General features: G+C 42.5%; 1 protein-coding gene across 1 annotated transcript in view; it reads right to left on the reverse strand.

Moving 5' to 3' along the window:
• Nucleotides 1-15,889, reverse strand: part of LOC126175331 (GTP-binding protein Di-Ras1) — a 1,524,693-nt gene that overhangs the window by 595,973 nt on the left and 912,831 nt on the right. The gene's annotated exons all lie outside the window — the stretch shown is intronic.

Here is a 15,889-nt window from a genome sequence, read left to right on the forward strand (position 1 = left end):
AACTTTCATTACTCTGCATTAGTTATTGTTTGGTGTTCCGATTTTCTTTCTGTGAGTGTACTCTTTGAGATAGATCCACATAAGAAACGTTACACTCTCTGCGGGGTTTTGAATTTAGTTTATTCAGTTATTTTGCAAAGAGTCACAGCAACGAGATACAATTTTTCAAACAGAGTATTAGTTTTTTCTGTCATGTAGCTGATGTATTTAAACGAGCTGCGTACAGATAACTTTAATTGACATTTCTAATGACGTTTATTTTGGGATCTAGGAATCTTCAAAGTATTAGGCGTGGATGTAGCCTGCTGTACATAATACATGCGAGATGGAATTTCAGGTGGTGGAATGTTAATGTAAGTGAGGCGTTCAAATGAGAGCCCGTGTCACTGAACGCACAACGCAATGTGCCTTCTAAATAAGTTACGGACGGGATGTAGCGTCTCCGGCAGCTTGCTCAATGCGCTATTGGATGTCGTATTGGGTTGGACTCCCGACCGTTGCATTACACAGCACATGAGACCGCACAAACGAATGGGGTTGAGTATGCCACGGGCACTGGTGTAGAATAAACATGGGATACAAAAAATGGTTCAAATGGCTCTGTGCACCATGGGACTTAACATGGGAGGTCATCAGTCCCCTAGAACTAAGAACCACTTGAACCTAACTAACCTAAGGACATCACAAACATCCATGCCCGAGGCAGGATTCGAACCTGCGACCGTAGCGGTCGCGCGGTCCAGACTGAAGCGCCTAGAACCGCTCGGCCACTTCGGCCGGCTAAACATGGGATACACATCCAACGAGTACGCTGACATGTTGCTCATATTCAGCGAATGCCGACACCATGCCAATGAAGCAGCCATGGTGGGTGTCGTAAGACACCCCGGTCGAAGAGCTGTGGCAGCCATTATGTTCTTACATGCTGAACAAAGACTTCGGGCAACTAGTAGTTTGAGGAGGCCCTGAAGTAACACACGAAGACAGTAAGGAATGTGCAAATGGAGGTGTTTGTTTTAGCTGCAATATACCGCAATTATAATGTCAGCTAATGCGACGTTGCTGAAGTCACTCGCATCAGCCTTAAGCCTGTGTGGCGTGCAGTACGGGGTTACAGGTTTCCCACCCGTACCACCTATCACCGACGCAGGAGCTGCATGGGAACAATTTCAATCGAAGAGTTGCGTACTTTCACTCCTGATGCCTTACAAAGTATTACGTTCTCCAACGAATCCACGTTCATAAATTATGGTGCATGAACCGTCATAATAAGCATTATTGGGCCACAGAAAATCCTAGGCGGGTACATTCTGTCGATCGTCAATGGAGTTGGTCCATTACTGTGTGAGGTGAAATCCTTGTCGATGAAATCATCAGTCCACACTACTTCGCAGGTAAACGGACAGGTGAAATGCATTGAGCTTTTATCGTCGACAGTTTAGTTGCTCTCCATAAAAATGTGTCTAGACATTAGAGGTCGTAAGTGGATGCAGCACGATGGTCACCCAGCACATTCTGCTCGTGATTTTGTGCAACAACTGAACAATAGATGTTTTGGAAGTTGGTTGGGGCACTGTGGTTCTCAGGAATTGTCCACCCGGACGCCCGATTCAATACCAGTAGATTTGTTTTTGTGGGGATATCTAAAGAATTGTGTTAACGTCACTGATCCCAAAAGACCAGATGACTTCAAACGGATCACCGAGGAAGCTTGTTGCTACGTGACACCGACGACGTTACGTCTCGTCCGCCGATCGTTCAGAAGGAGCATTCCGCTGTGCATTCAGGAACATGGGCATACCTGATATGAACATCTCACTTACATCAACATTCCGCCATCTGAACATCAATATGTACACAGCCAAGTATTGACTACAGCATGTTGCATCCACCCCTAACACTTCGGAAGTTTCCAGTTCTCAAACCGAACGTGACAGAAATGTCATGTAAATTGATTTATTGGCTGGCTCTGAGCACTATGGGACTTAACATCTGTGGTCATCAGTCCCCTAGAACTTAGAACTACTTAAACCTAACTAACCTAAGGACATCACACACATCCATGCCCGAGGCAGGATTCGAACCTGCGACCGTAGCAGTCGCGCGGTTCCGGACTGAGCGCCTAGAACCGCTAGACCACCGCGGCCGGCAAATTGATTTATTCGCAGCTGGTTTAAATTCATGATGAACGACGCCACTGGACAATGTGTGATAGGAAACTAGTGATTTCGAGTGACGAATGACACGGTGGCAGTCCGATGGAAAGGTTTAGGTTTGTCGAATGCTCGGAGAAGGCCACCTGCCGTGATGTGTAGTGCCAGCAGTGAACGTGATGTTTAGTACCAGCAGTGAAGTGCAGAGGAGTTGGTGTTACGATATGGGGATGTTTTTCGTGGTTAGCGTCTGGACCCCTTACTGCTCTTAATACACTAAAGCGCCAAAGAAACTGGTATAGGCGAGCGTATTCAAATACAGAGATTAATAAACAGGCAGAATATGCTGCTGCGGTTGGCAACGCCTATATAAGGCAGCAAGTATCTGGCGCAGTTGTTAGATCAGTTACTGCCGCTACATTGGCAGATTATCAAGATTTAACTGAGTTTGAACATGGTGTTGTAGTGGCACACGGGCGATGGGGCACAGCATCTCCGGGTTAGCGATGAAGTGGGTATTTTCCCGTAGAACCATTTCACCAGTGTACCATGAATATCAGGAAACTGGTAACATAATCGAATCTCCGACATCGCTGATGCCGGAAAAAGATCCTGCGAGAACGGGACCAACGATGACTGAAGAGAATCGTTGAACGATACATAAGTTCAACCCTTCCGCAAATTACTGCAGATTTCAATGCTGGGCCATCAACAAGAGTCAGTGTGCTAACCATCCAACGAAACATAATCGAAATGGCCTTTCGGAGCCGAAGACCCACTCTTGTACACTTGATGACTGCACGACACAAAGCTTTACGCCTCGCCTGGGTCCGTCAATACTGACATTGGACTGTTGTTGACTGGAACATGTTGTCTGGTCGGACGAGTCTCATTTCAAATTGCATCGAGAGGATATACTTGTGCAGGTATGGAGACAACCTCATGAATCCATGGACCCTGCATGTCAGCAGGGGACTGTTCAAGCTGATGGAGGCTCTGTAATGGTGTGGGGCATGTGCAGTTGGAGTGATATGGGATGCCTGATACGTCTAGATACGACTATGACACGCGACACGTGGGTAAGCATCGTGTCTGGTCACTTGCATCCATTCATTCATATCCATTGTGCATTCCGACGGACTTGGGAAATTCCAGCAGGACAATGGGACACCACACACGTCCAGAATTGCTACAGAGTGGCTTCTGAGTTTAACCATTTCCGCTGGTCCCAAACTCCCCAGACACGAACATTATTGAGCATATCTGGGATGCCTTGCAACGTGCTGTTCAGAAGATATCTCCACCCCTCGTACTCTTACGGATTTATGGAGAGCCATGCAGAATTCATGGTGTCAGTTCCCTCTAGCACTACTTCATGCATTAGTCGAGTCCATGCCACGTCGTGTTGCAGAACTTCTGCGTGCTCGCGGGCGCTCTACAGGATCTTAGGCAGGTGTATCAGTTTCTTTAGCTCTTCAGGTTAAAACACTATATGCAGATGAAGATGAGCGTATTTTAGAGCATTGTGTACTGGTTCAGTAGCAGAAGAGTTTTGAGGTGATGACTATTTGTATCAGCATGACATTGCACACTGTCATAGCGCATCATCTGTGAGCAACGGTTTGTGGAGAATAACATTCCTGAAATTGATTATCGTGGCCAGAGTCTCGACCTGAACCCAATGGAACACCTTTGAGGTGAGGAGGAACGCCCTTTTCGCTCCAGATACCAGTGTGCAATATCACTGTCTTCTCCGGTTTCGACTGTTGATGAACAATGGGCTCCCATTCCTCTACAGACAGACAGACACCTCACTGAAAGAGTCCCCAGGAGAGCTGAAACCACCGCAAAGCCGAATGGTGGGGACGCCTCATATTAATGTCCACTAATAGATATTGCACCAATACGGTTATGTCTGATGAGCTCATCTTGAAACTGGCGATAACTTCTACGGTTGTTTTTTCTTTTTTTCAGTCGGTTGATGCCCTTAGTTGCTACAGATAAACTGTTCCAAGAACTGTAGTAAATTCTTTTTCGTCACCTGTGTAGAATCTCAGAAGTACGAGGTGTGTTTTTTTAAGTAAGTACCGTCTTAGGGGTAGCGTCTTTGATTCATAATCAAAACGTCTTCGGTCCCGGGTTCGATCCCCGCCGCCGCCGCTTAAATTTTGATAAATAATCAGCATTGGCGGCCGAAGACTTCCGGCATAAGAAGTCAGCCTCATTCTGCCAACGGCCTTGTCAAAGAGGGCGGAGGAGCGGACAGAGGTTCAGGGCACTCTCTTGTCCTAGGGGTGGGAAATTGCCCCTAAAGGCGGAAGAATCAGCAATGATCAACGACAGGAGGATGCAGAAGGCTATGGAAACCACTGCATTAAAGACACGTAACGTGTATCCACAGGACATGTGGCCTGTAATTGAAGAAGTGTCATGATGATCTCTCCATTGGCAAAAGATTCCGGAATAGTCCCCCATTCGGATCTCCGGGAGGGGACTGCCAAGGGGGAGGTTACCATGAGAAAAATATTGAATAATCAACAAAAGGATAACGTTCTACGAGTCGGGGCGTGGAATGTCAGAAGCTTGAACGTGGTAGGGAAACTAGAAAATCTGAAAAGGGAAATGCAAAGGTTCAATCTAGATATAGTAGGGGTCAGTGAAGTGAAGTGGAAGGAAGACAAGGATTTCTGGTCAGATGAGTATCGGGTAATATCAACAGCAGCAGAAAATGGTATAACAGGTGTAGGATTCGTTATGAATAGGAAGGTAGGGCAGAGGGTGTGTTACTGTGAACAGTTCAGTGACCGGGTCGTTCTAATCAGAATCGACAGCAGACCAACACCGACAACGATAGTTCAGGTATACATGCCGACGTCGCAAGCTGAAGATGAACAGATAGAGAAAGTGTATGAGGATATTGAAAGGGTAATGCAGTATGTAAAGGGGGACGGAAATCTAATAGTCATGGGCGACTGGAATGCAGTTGTAGGGGAAGGAGTAGAAGAAAAGGTTACAGGAGAATATGGGCTTGGGACAAGGAATGAAAGAGGAGAAAGACTAATTGAGTTCTGTAACAAGTTTCAGCTAGTAATACCGAATACCCTGTTCAAGAATCACAAGAGGAGGAGGTATACTTGGAAAAGGCCGGGAGATACGGGAAGATTTCAATTAGATTACATCATGGTCAGACAGAGATTTGTCTGATGTGATAGAAGAAGAAACAGGAGTCGATTTAGATGAGATAGGGGATCGAGTATTAGAATCGGAATTTAAAAGAGGTTTGGAGGACTTACGGTCAATAAGGCAGATGGGATAGATAACATTCCATCAGAATTTTCTAAAATAATTGGGGGAAGTGGCAACAAAACGACTATTCACGTTGGTGTGTAGAATATATGAGTCTGGCGATATACCATCTGACTTTCGGAAAAGCATCATCCACACAATTCCGAAGACGGCAAGAGCTGACAAGTGCGAGAATTATCGCACAATCAGCTTAACAGCTCATGCATCGAAGCTGCTTACAAGAATAATATACAGAAGAATGGAAAAGAAAATTGAGAATGCGCTAGGTGACGATCAGTTTGGCTTTAGGAAAAGTAAAGGGACGAGAGAGGCAATTCTGACGTTACATCTAATATTGCAAGCAAGGCTACAGAAAAATCAAGACACTTTCATAGGATTTGTCGACGCGGAAAAAGCGTTCGACAGTATAAAATGGTGCAAGCTGTTCGAGATTCTGAAAAAAGTAGGGGTAAGCTATAGGGAGAGACGGGTCATATACAATATGTACAACAACCAAGAGGGAATAATAAGAGTGGACGATCAAGAACGAAGTGCTCGTATTAAGAAGGGTGTAAGACAAGGCTGTAGCCTTTCGCCCCTACTCTTCAATCTGTACATCGAAGAAGCAATGATGAAAATAAAAGAAAATTTCAGGAGTGGAATTAAAATACAAGGTGAAAGGATATCAATGATACGATTCGCTGATGACATTGCTATCCTGAGTGAAAGTGAAGAAGAATTAAATGATCTGCTGAACGGTATGAACAGCCTAATGAGTACACAGTATGCTTTGAGAGTAAATCGGAGAAAGACGAAGGGAATGAGAATTAGTAGAAATGAGAAGAGCGAGAATCTTAACATCAGGATCGATGGTCACGAAGTCAATGAAGTTAAGGAATTCTGCTATCTAGGCAGTAAAATAACCAATGACGGACGGAGCAAGGAGGACATCAAAAGCAGACTCGCTATGGCAAAAAAGGCATTTCTGGCTAAGAGAAGTCTACTAATATCAAATACCGGCCTTAATTTGAGGAAGAAATTTCTGAGGATGTACGTCTGGAGTACAGCATTGTATGGTAGTGAAACATGGACTGTGGGAAAACCGGAACAGAAGAGAATCGAAGCATTTTAGATGTGATGCTATAGACGAATGTTGAAAATTAGGTGGACTGATAAGGTAAGGAATGAGGAGGTTCTACGCAGAATCGGAGAGGAAAGGAATATGAGGAAAACAATGATAAGGAGAAGGGACAGGATGATAGTACATCTGCTAAGACATGAGGGAATGACTTCCATGGTACTAGAGGGAGCTGTAGAGGGCAAAAACTGTAGAGGAAGACAGAGATTGGAATACGTCAAGGAAATAATTGAGGACGTAGGTTGCAAGTGCTACTCTGAGATGAAGAGGTTAGCACAGGAAAGGAATTCGTGGCGGGCCGCATCAAACCAGTCAGTAGACTGATGACAAAAAAAAATAAATAAATAAATAAATAAATAAAATAAAATAAAAAATTAAAAAAACCGTCTTGAAATTAAAAAAAGACGTGCTAAGGTATCTCAACAATTTTATTTTTGCATGAAAGCCTGTACCTTAATCTACGCACTGACGCCATTACAGTCTGATTCTTCTTTGTTCACGTTGTGTACTGAGCATTTAAGATGCCTCCGACAATCGTGAGTCCCGTCGACTGTGAAGTACAGGCTGTTATAAGATTTCTTAGCGCTAAAGGCCTAAAAGCGATCGATATTCATCGTGAGATCTGGGTAGTTTAGGGAGAAAACTTTATGAGAGATGCAATGGTAAGAATGTGGGTGAGAGCATTTAAAGATGACCGCACAAATGTGCATGATGACCAATGGATTGGGCGTCCTGCGGTCGTTAGTGAAAGTTTGGTGCACGAAGTGGAAAATGAGGTTAGAGAAAACAGATGCTTTACAATTTCCTCCTTGCGGTATGACTTTCCTATTGTTTCTCGTAGTGTTTTGTATGGCATTATGCCAGATCACTTGAATTACTGAAAATTGTGCGCACGTTGGGTACCGAAAATGTTGACGGATGTGCACAAAACCAAACGTTTAGACAGTGCTTTGACTTTCCTTGAGCGGTACCACAACGACGGTGACGATTTCTTAAGCCAAAGTGTTACGGGTGATGAAACATGGGTGGCCTACGTCACACCAGAATCAAAGCAATAGTCCATGGAAGTTGAGCAAGGGCATCGTTTTGTTGCAAGACAATGCCCGTCCGCATATGGCGAATCAGACCAAAGACCTCATCACATCTTTTCGATGGGAAACTCTAGATCATCCTCCGTACAGCCCCGATCTTGCGCCCCTGTTCCTGCACTTGAAGAAACACCTGGGCGGTCAGCGTCTTCAAGACAATGAAGTCAAAACAGTGGTGATGCAGTGGTTAACAAGTCAGGCGGCAGACTTCTGTGAGGAGGGTATTCAAAAGCTGGTACAACGTTATGACAAGTGCCTCAATATTGACGAAAATTATGTAGAAAAAGTAGATAAAGGTACAGGCTTTCATGTAAAAATAAAATTATTGTGATATCTTAACCTGTATTTTTTTAATTTCAAAACGGTACTTACTTAAAAGACACGCCTCGTATCTCGTGCAGTCAACATGCTTTTCCATTATTCCGCGATTTAGTTCATTTTCCTGTTCCACGATCACTTAGCTCAGTATTTGCCATTTCGGCGGCCGGTCTGTCGCCCGTGGATATTCCGTAGTACTGCGGATAATGACACATTGCAAAGGGAGCTGGGTGCTGGGGGAGTCTAGAGTTGCCGCAACACGTTGACAGCACCGGCTGCCGGGCAGCGGCGCACGGAGACCGCAGCGGGCTGTTGTGGCGGGTCTGCGAGGCGAGCAGGCGGTTTGGCCGGTCGCGAGCGTCACCCCAGCTGCCGGCGGCAGCCGCTGCCGGAGCTGCCGCCTTGACGGTGCCTCTGTTCTCGCGACGAGCATCTCTGCTAGTGTCGCTATGGATCCTACTTGCGATATGAAACGCATCCTCGACGCCTTCGAGGGTAAGAACTGGGAAAATTCAGTACTAAACAGTTTATCAGCATAGACAATGACGTAATAGAATGTTTTCGAGGGCATAACTACATTAATTGCCTCGGTATAAAGCTCACGCAGACATTTTATTCAGTGAAACAGTACACCAGCAGACCAAGAATGCGGCTATATCTGGAGCTTATATTGGTGTTCTGTTTCCACTACCTGCTTTCTTGTATCAAGTAAATACTGAAATCTAGCTCCAGTGAGAAGAGAAGTGGAAAACATCAAATATAAATAATAGTATTGTGGATGTGCTCAACCTCACATACATTACGTGGCTTTGTTTCATAGCATATCAGAACACAGCACAGCCATGTCTGCAGTCTCTCGGGTGAGATGCAAATGCGGTTGGTTCCATGCTTATCCGTATCACTTTAAGAAGTACACACTTTTATGATTGCAATAATTCACATTTTGGAGATATTAACCATTTAATCTTCCCATTTTCCCATTTCAGACTGTATAGAGAACAATTCCTCTCAGAATTGTACTAAGGAATAACATTTAAATGAAAACATTTTCACCGTGGACTGCACCGAGGCTCTGAATCCAAGGTAAGTGTAAGAATAATAAAGCAATTCTTAGATGCCCGGTAAGATTTATTTTAGTTAGTGATTTTAAAATCTGATCACAGTTCCATAGATATGGTGCAGTTACCACTTATGATGGATAGTTATAAAATGATTTGTATCTCAAAGAGCCCCCGTTTTTTCAATTAACCACCTTTTCCTATTTTGCTACTTGTTCGTCAATTTAATGTAATGAATTCACTTCTACGTTAGGAAAAAACCAATATTGTGTAACTGATTATTACTGAATAGTGTACATGCTTAAAGGTAAATGGGGAACTCACACAGATGGGCTGTATAAAACAAACTGCTGTGCAGTATACATCCGTTCTGAATGTGCATACTGCATTCAGGCCGTTGACTATCTCTCGAACTGTTGTCCACAAATTCACTATTGTTTAGTGTCTTAGGAGATGTCCTATCAACGTATCCATTCTTTTAGTCAAGTTGTGCCGTAAATTTACTTTCTTCCTTATTCGATAAAGTATTTCATCATTACTTACACGTCCACTTATCTATTCTTCTGTAAAACTGCATTTCGAAAACTTTCATTGCCTGAAATGTTTATTTTCCAGCTGCAAACGTGACTGTTTCTAGTACACTGGAAGTCTAAATTAAATAAAAAAAACGCCTTCAGTCACAAATTTTCGTGTATTATTAAATACACGACGCACTTCGAACCCTGTGTGTCCATCGTCAGGTGTAAATTGTCTTAATACACGATTTATTTCTACTTTTGAATGAGGTGACGTGTATGTTCCTGTCATGAAAAGGTTTGATGTTACGTTATGAATTTCATTATTCAAAAGCGAAAAATATGTGCGATACAGTGGAGAAAATGAACAGAGTAAACTTACCACATATTCCAAGAAAAGTGATTTTAACTTTTTTAACAGCATCATACATTGGTTTATTCAACCTGTTCTTGCATATCACTTCTCTTTGGAGGCAAATTTGTTTACACATTTTTGTAAAAACTTCACAGTTGTTGTATACGGTGTGATCAATGATAAATTTATTCGTAAGCCCAGAGATCTAATTATTAAACAATTGACGTATTCAGGGAATAACTTTAGAATAGGTCTTTAAAATTACAAAATTAACTGTGGCTTGCGAAATCTGTCTGGTCATTTAACGTAGATCCTGTTTTTCTGATTTAATGGAGGTGTATATCCAATTGTTCTAACAAATTTAAGGACTTACCGTTGGCTTCATTTGCAGTAGTGCCAAATTTTTTTCTATACTGTTCATGATACCTTTCGTTTCCAACATACGTTGTGCAATAACCGATTTTTCGAAGTGGTTGAGCCTGAAAGCATTAATGTATTCTTGAAAACGGGCTTTGATGTTTCTGCCTATTTTCCCCACATAGTAGGTAGGACAACTAAGGAATGGTACTTTTTACGCTCCACTGCTATTGAATTTTTATGTATTTGATTTTATGTTATGGACGATTAAGTTTCCGAACTTATTACTAGTTGAGAATGCAATTACTAATTTTTTTCTTTAAAAGATTAGCGATCTTTTCTGATATTCAGCCCAGGTATAAGATACTGGCAAATACTCTTGTTTCACAGTGTGGACGTTTCTTATCTTACTTTTGTGTACCTGTCTGTCTAAATTATCCATTGCCTTTTTTTATGGCAATGCTTTTTATTGTATCTAGCTCATTTCGAGGCCGTTTTCTTCTAGCGTAGCATGGACCTAAAAGCACCATGTTTCTGTGTTGTGGGATGGTATGATGAGTTATCCAGTATTATGTCGGTGTATGTGTATTTTTTGTGTATGTTGAACTTATGTTTTTGTTCGTGGTTTGTGTTTTTAAGATCCAGAAAATTTATGCTTTTGTTGTCCTCATGTTCTATGAGACGGAAGAATTTTAGTTGGATCGCATTTCTACCTATCGGAGGGTATGGATCAATTCATTAATTAGTCAGTAAATGATGTATGTCCGAGTCAGTTTCAGTAAAAAATTAAATTTATGAGGTTTATATGAATGGTTTACCCATATGTAGGCTGAAGGATGCAGTACTTACATTTTCTAGCGGTGGCTCTTTTTTTCGCATATCTGCTACTGACATAATTTATTGCGACATGTGTGTGTCATTAGACATATTTTACCACATGACTCAGTCACAAACTATTTGTCAGGCACATGCGCTCCTCCCAGTTCACGTCTATTGAAACAGTTGCCTAATCCAAATGTACCTGAAAGATTCAGCAAGTAATTAAAAAAATTATCTTCGATTGCCCTAACAGAATTGAAATTTTCAACAACGTTCCGATCAGTTTCAGTTTGTTAATTGCCTATCCCTGTAAGAAATGTGTCTGAAAATTCCATCCACGATGCAATTGACTACACCAACTACAACAGTTTTCATGCGTTTTTCCTTAATCTTTGCTGTGGGTTTCGCTATCGTTAAAGATGCCAGTTCCTTACAGTTAAATTACAGTGAAAGCTCTACAGATTACTGCCAATGAACATACAATCGTTGACAAAGCACGCAGCCATTAATAATCCTGCAGAATTAGCGAATGCATTAGTATCTCGCATATATGAGAAGGATTTGCATTATGACTGCCACTAAGCCCTCTACTTAGTCACATATATGGGCTGATATTTCAATATCCCACATTACACCCAACGGATGAAAGTACTAAAAGCCAAAAAACGACTTTTCAATGCCGACGGAAACCGGATTGCATTTTTTGCAGCAGTTCATACGCGCTTCATCATTTTACAACGAGCAGAGAGGGAGGTTTTTTTCTGTTCGCGACATTCTGTCCACACATGCTGTGCATTCAGGGTTCATTCAGCCGGTTACTCGTCTAATAACAAGGCGTAGCGCTTGCGGTTTTCTGTTTTGTTGTTTTGTCATTAACCCCAAGTTTTATAGCTGCCACAGCATCCTGTGGAATATTCAAATTTTAGGCTACCGAATTTTTTTATTTTGTTTAGTTCATGTTCTAGTCTCTCGTCGACGAACTCGTGTGTAGTAACACTCTATTCGGAAGTACCCTTCTCGAGTCGTGGTGGTGGAAGTATTTTTTATCGCTCATAATTTGATGGCTAGGAGAGGAAATTCAGGTACACAGAAATACAAGCTACTTTGGAATGAATCAAATAGGAAGAGCAGGGAAGCCTCATGAAAAATGTGAAGGAACCGAAAACAGAAAAGATTGTCGGGACTGACTCAGCATATAGAAAAGTCAAAACAACTTTCGGTGAAATTAAAAACATGGGCGGTAACATTAAAAGTGTAATGCGAAGTTCACTCTTAAGCGCAGAGGAGAGAGCGGATTGGTGGAAAGAGTATATGGAAGGCCTCTATGAGTGAGAGGGCTTGTCTAATGACGATTGAGAAGAAGAAGCAGGAGTGGTGTTACAGGCAGAATTTAAAAGAGCTTTGGACGACTTAAGATCAAATAAGGCAGGAGGGATGGATAATATTCCAGCAGAATATGAGAAAATCAGTGGGGGAAGTGACAACAAAACGACTATTCACGTTGCGTATAGAATGTATAAGACTTTCAGAACATAGTTCACACAATTCCGAAGACAGCAAGAGTCGACAAGTGAGAGAATTATCGCACAATCCATTTAACAGCTCATGCATCCAAGTTGCTGACGAGAATAATAAATAGAAGAATGGAAAAGAAAATTGAAGATTAGTTAGATGATGGCTTTAGGAAATGTAAAGGCACCAGAGAGGCAGTTCTGACGTTGTGCTTGATAGTGGAAGCAAGAATGAAGAAAAATAAAGACATTTTCATAGGATACGTCGACCCGGGAAAAGCGTTCCACAATGTCAAATTGTACAAGGTGTTCGAAATTCTGGTCCGCCGCTCGTGGTCTCGCGGTAGCGTTCTCGCTTCCCGAGCACGGGGTCCCGGGTTCGATTCCCGGCGGGGTCAGGGATTTTCACCTGCCTCGAGATGACTGGGTGTTTGTGTTGTCCTCATCATTTCATCATCATCCAGGAAAGTGGCGAAATTGGACTGAGCAAAGATTGGATAATTGTACGGGCGCTGATAACCACGCAGTTGAGCGCCCCACAAACCAAACATCATCATCATCATCGAAATTCTGAGAAAAGTATGGGTAAGCTTTAGGGAAAGAAGGATAATATGCAATATGTACAAGAACCAAGAGATAACAATAAGAGTGGAAGACTAGGATTAAAAAGTGCGTAAGACAGGAATGTAGTCCTTTGGCCCTACTGTTCAATCTATAGGTTGAAGAGTCAATGACGGAAATAAAAGGAAGGTTCAAGAGTAGGATTGAAACAGAGGGTGAAAGAATATAAATCATAAGTTTCGCTGATGACATAGCTATCCTCATTGAAAGTGAAATAGAATTACAGGATCTGTCTGTTGAATGGAACGAATAGTCTACTGGGTACGGAATGCATCGTGAGAATCGTTCGAAGAAAGACGAAAGTGATGAGAAGTAGCAGAAACGAGAACAGCGGGAAACTTAACATCATGATTGATGATCAAGAAGTACATAAAGTTAAGGAATTCTGATACCTAGGCAGCGAAACAAGCCATGACGGACGTAGCAAGGAGGACATCAAAATCAGACTAGCATTGGCAAAAAGGGCATTCCTCGACAGAAGAAGTCTACCATTGTCAAACATAGGCCTTAATTTGAGGAAGAAATTTCTGAGATGGTAGGTTTGCAGCACCGCATTATGTGATAGTGAAACATGGAATGTAGGAAAATCGGAAAAGAAGGGAATCGAAGCATTTGGGATGTGGTGCTACAGACGAATGTTGAAAATTACTTTGACAGATAAGGTAAGGATTGAGGAGATTGTGCCCCGAATCTGCGAGGAAAAGAGTATATGGAAAAACCTGCGAAGAAGAAGGGACAGGATGATAGGAATCACTTCCATGGCACTAGAGGGAGCTGTAGAAGGCAAACACTGTAGAGGAAGTCAGAGATTGGAATACATCCAGCAAATAACAGAGGACATAGGTTGCAAGTGCTGCTCTGACATTAAGAGGTTGGCACAGCATAGAAATTCGTGACGGGTATCATGAGACCAGTCAGAAGGCTGATGGGGAAAAAAAGAAACGCTGTACTTTACAAGCACTCATCACCGTCATCTATAAGAGACAGATACACATAACAGGTCGAAGAAAGTCAAAGCAAACCAACCTCCACCCGGACTTCGCTTACGACGGCAAAGTGAGATTGCTGCATCTACCCCCAAATCCCAGTTTCTCTGTATGGGACTGACTTTTCTTGACTCATGTAAGTTACACTCCATTGCGGAGGAATCATGAAAGTATCTTATGTAAGAAACAGGACTACCAAGATACGATTTACTGACAACCAACACAGAATCAAAAATGTCGTTCTTATGAAACACAACAACCTCTCTGGACATGTCAAATTGATTCCATATTTTTAGATTTCCAAAAGGCTTTTGACACCTTTTCTCACAAGCGGCTTGTAATCAGATTGCATGTCTATGGAGCATGGTAGCATTTGTGTGACTGGATTCGTCTTTTCCTGTCAGAAAGGACACAGTTCGTAGTAACTGACGGAAAGTCATCGAGTAAAACAGAAGTAATACCTGCCGTGCCTAAAGGAAGTGTTATAGGTCCTCTGCTGTTCCTGATTTTTACAACTGATTTAGATGACAATCAGAGCAGCCCTCTTAGCCTGTTTGCAGATGATGCTGCCATTTGGCTTCTTGTAAAGTCATCAGATGATCGTTAATAATATATGAAAAATGATTTAGACAAGATATCAGTATGCGTAAAAAGTGGCAGTTGACTCTAAATAACGAAACCTGAGAAAACTTCCTTATGAGTGTTAAATGGAATCCGCAGATTTCGGCTACACGACAAACAAACAAATTTAAATGCTGTGAATTCAGTTAAATACTTAGGAATTACAATGTCACGAACAACTTGACTTGGAACGATGACATAGCTAATGTTGTGAGGAAAGCGAACCAAAGACTATCATCTATTGGCAGAACACATAGCAAATGCAACAAGTCTACATCTACGTCTACATGATTACTCTGCTATTCACAATAAAGAGCCTGGCAGAGTGTTCAATGAACCACCTTCAAGCTGTCTCCCTACCGTTCCACTCTCGAACGGCACGCGGGAAAAACGAGCACTTAATTTTTTCTGTGCGAGCGCTGATTTATTTTATCGTGATTATCGTTTCTCCCTATACAGGTGGGTGCCAACAGAATGTTTTCGCAATCTGAGGAGAAAACTGGTGATTGAAATTTCATGAGAAGATCCCGACAACGAAGACCGCCTTTGTTTTACTGATTGCCACTCCCCAGTACTACTATTGTCCGTCCTCTTCTGGAGTATTGGCTCAAATAGCTCTGAGCACTATGGGACGTAACAGCTATGGTCATCAGTCCCCTAGAACTTAGAACTACTTAAACCTAACTAACCTAAGGACATCACACAACACCCAGTCATCACGAGGCAGAGAAAATCCCTGACCTCGCCGGGAATCGAACCCGGGAACCCGGGCGCGGGAAGCGAGAACGCTACCGCACGACCACGAGCTGCGGACTCTGGAGTATTGCTGTGCGGTGTGGGATCAGATAGGATTGACGGAGGACATCTTAAAATTTCAAAGAATGGCAGCTCATTTTGTGTGACTGCGAAACATGGGAGTCAGTGCCACGTATATAATAAGCGAATTAGGGGGGTGATCATTAAATTAAAGGGACTTTCCATTGCGCCGTGATCTTCTCATGAAATTGTAATCACCAACTTTCTCCTCCGAATACGGAAATATTTTGTTGGCGGCAGCCTACATA

This window comes from Schistocerca cancellata, chromosome 3, assembly GCF_023864275.1.
Source record: "Schistocerca cancellata isolate TAMUIC-IGC-003103 chromosome 3, iqSchCanc2.1, whole genome shotgun sequence".
NCBI classification, from domain to species: Eukaryota; Metazoa; Arthropoda; class Insecta; order Orthoptera; family Acrididae; genus Schistocerca; species Schistocerca cancellata.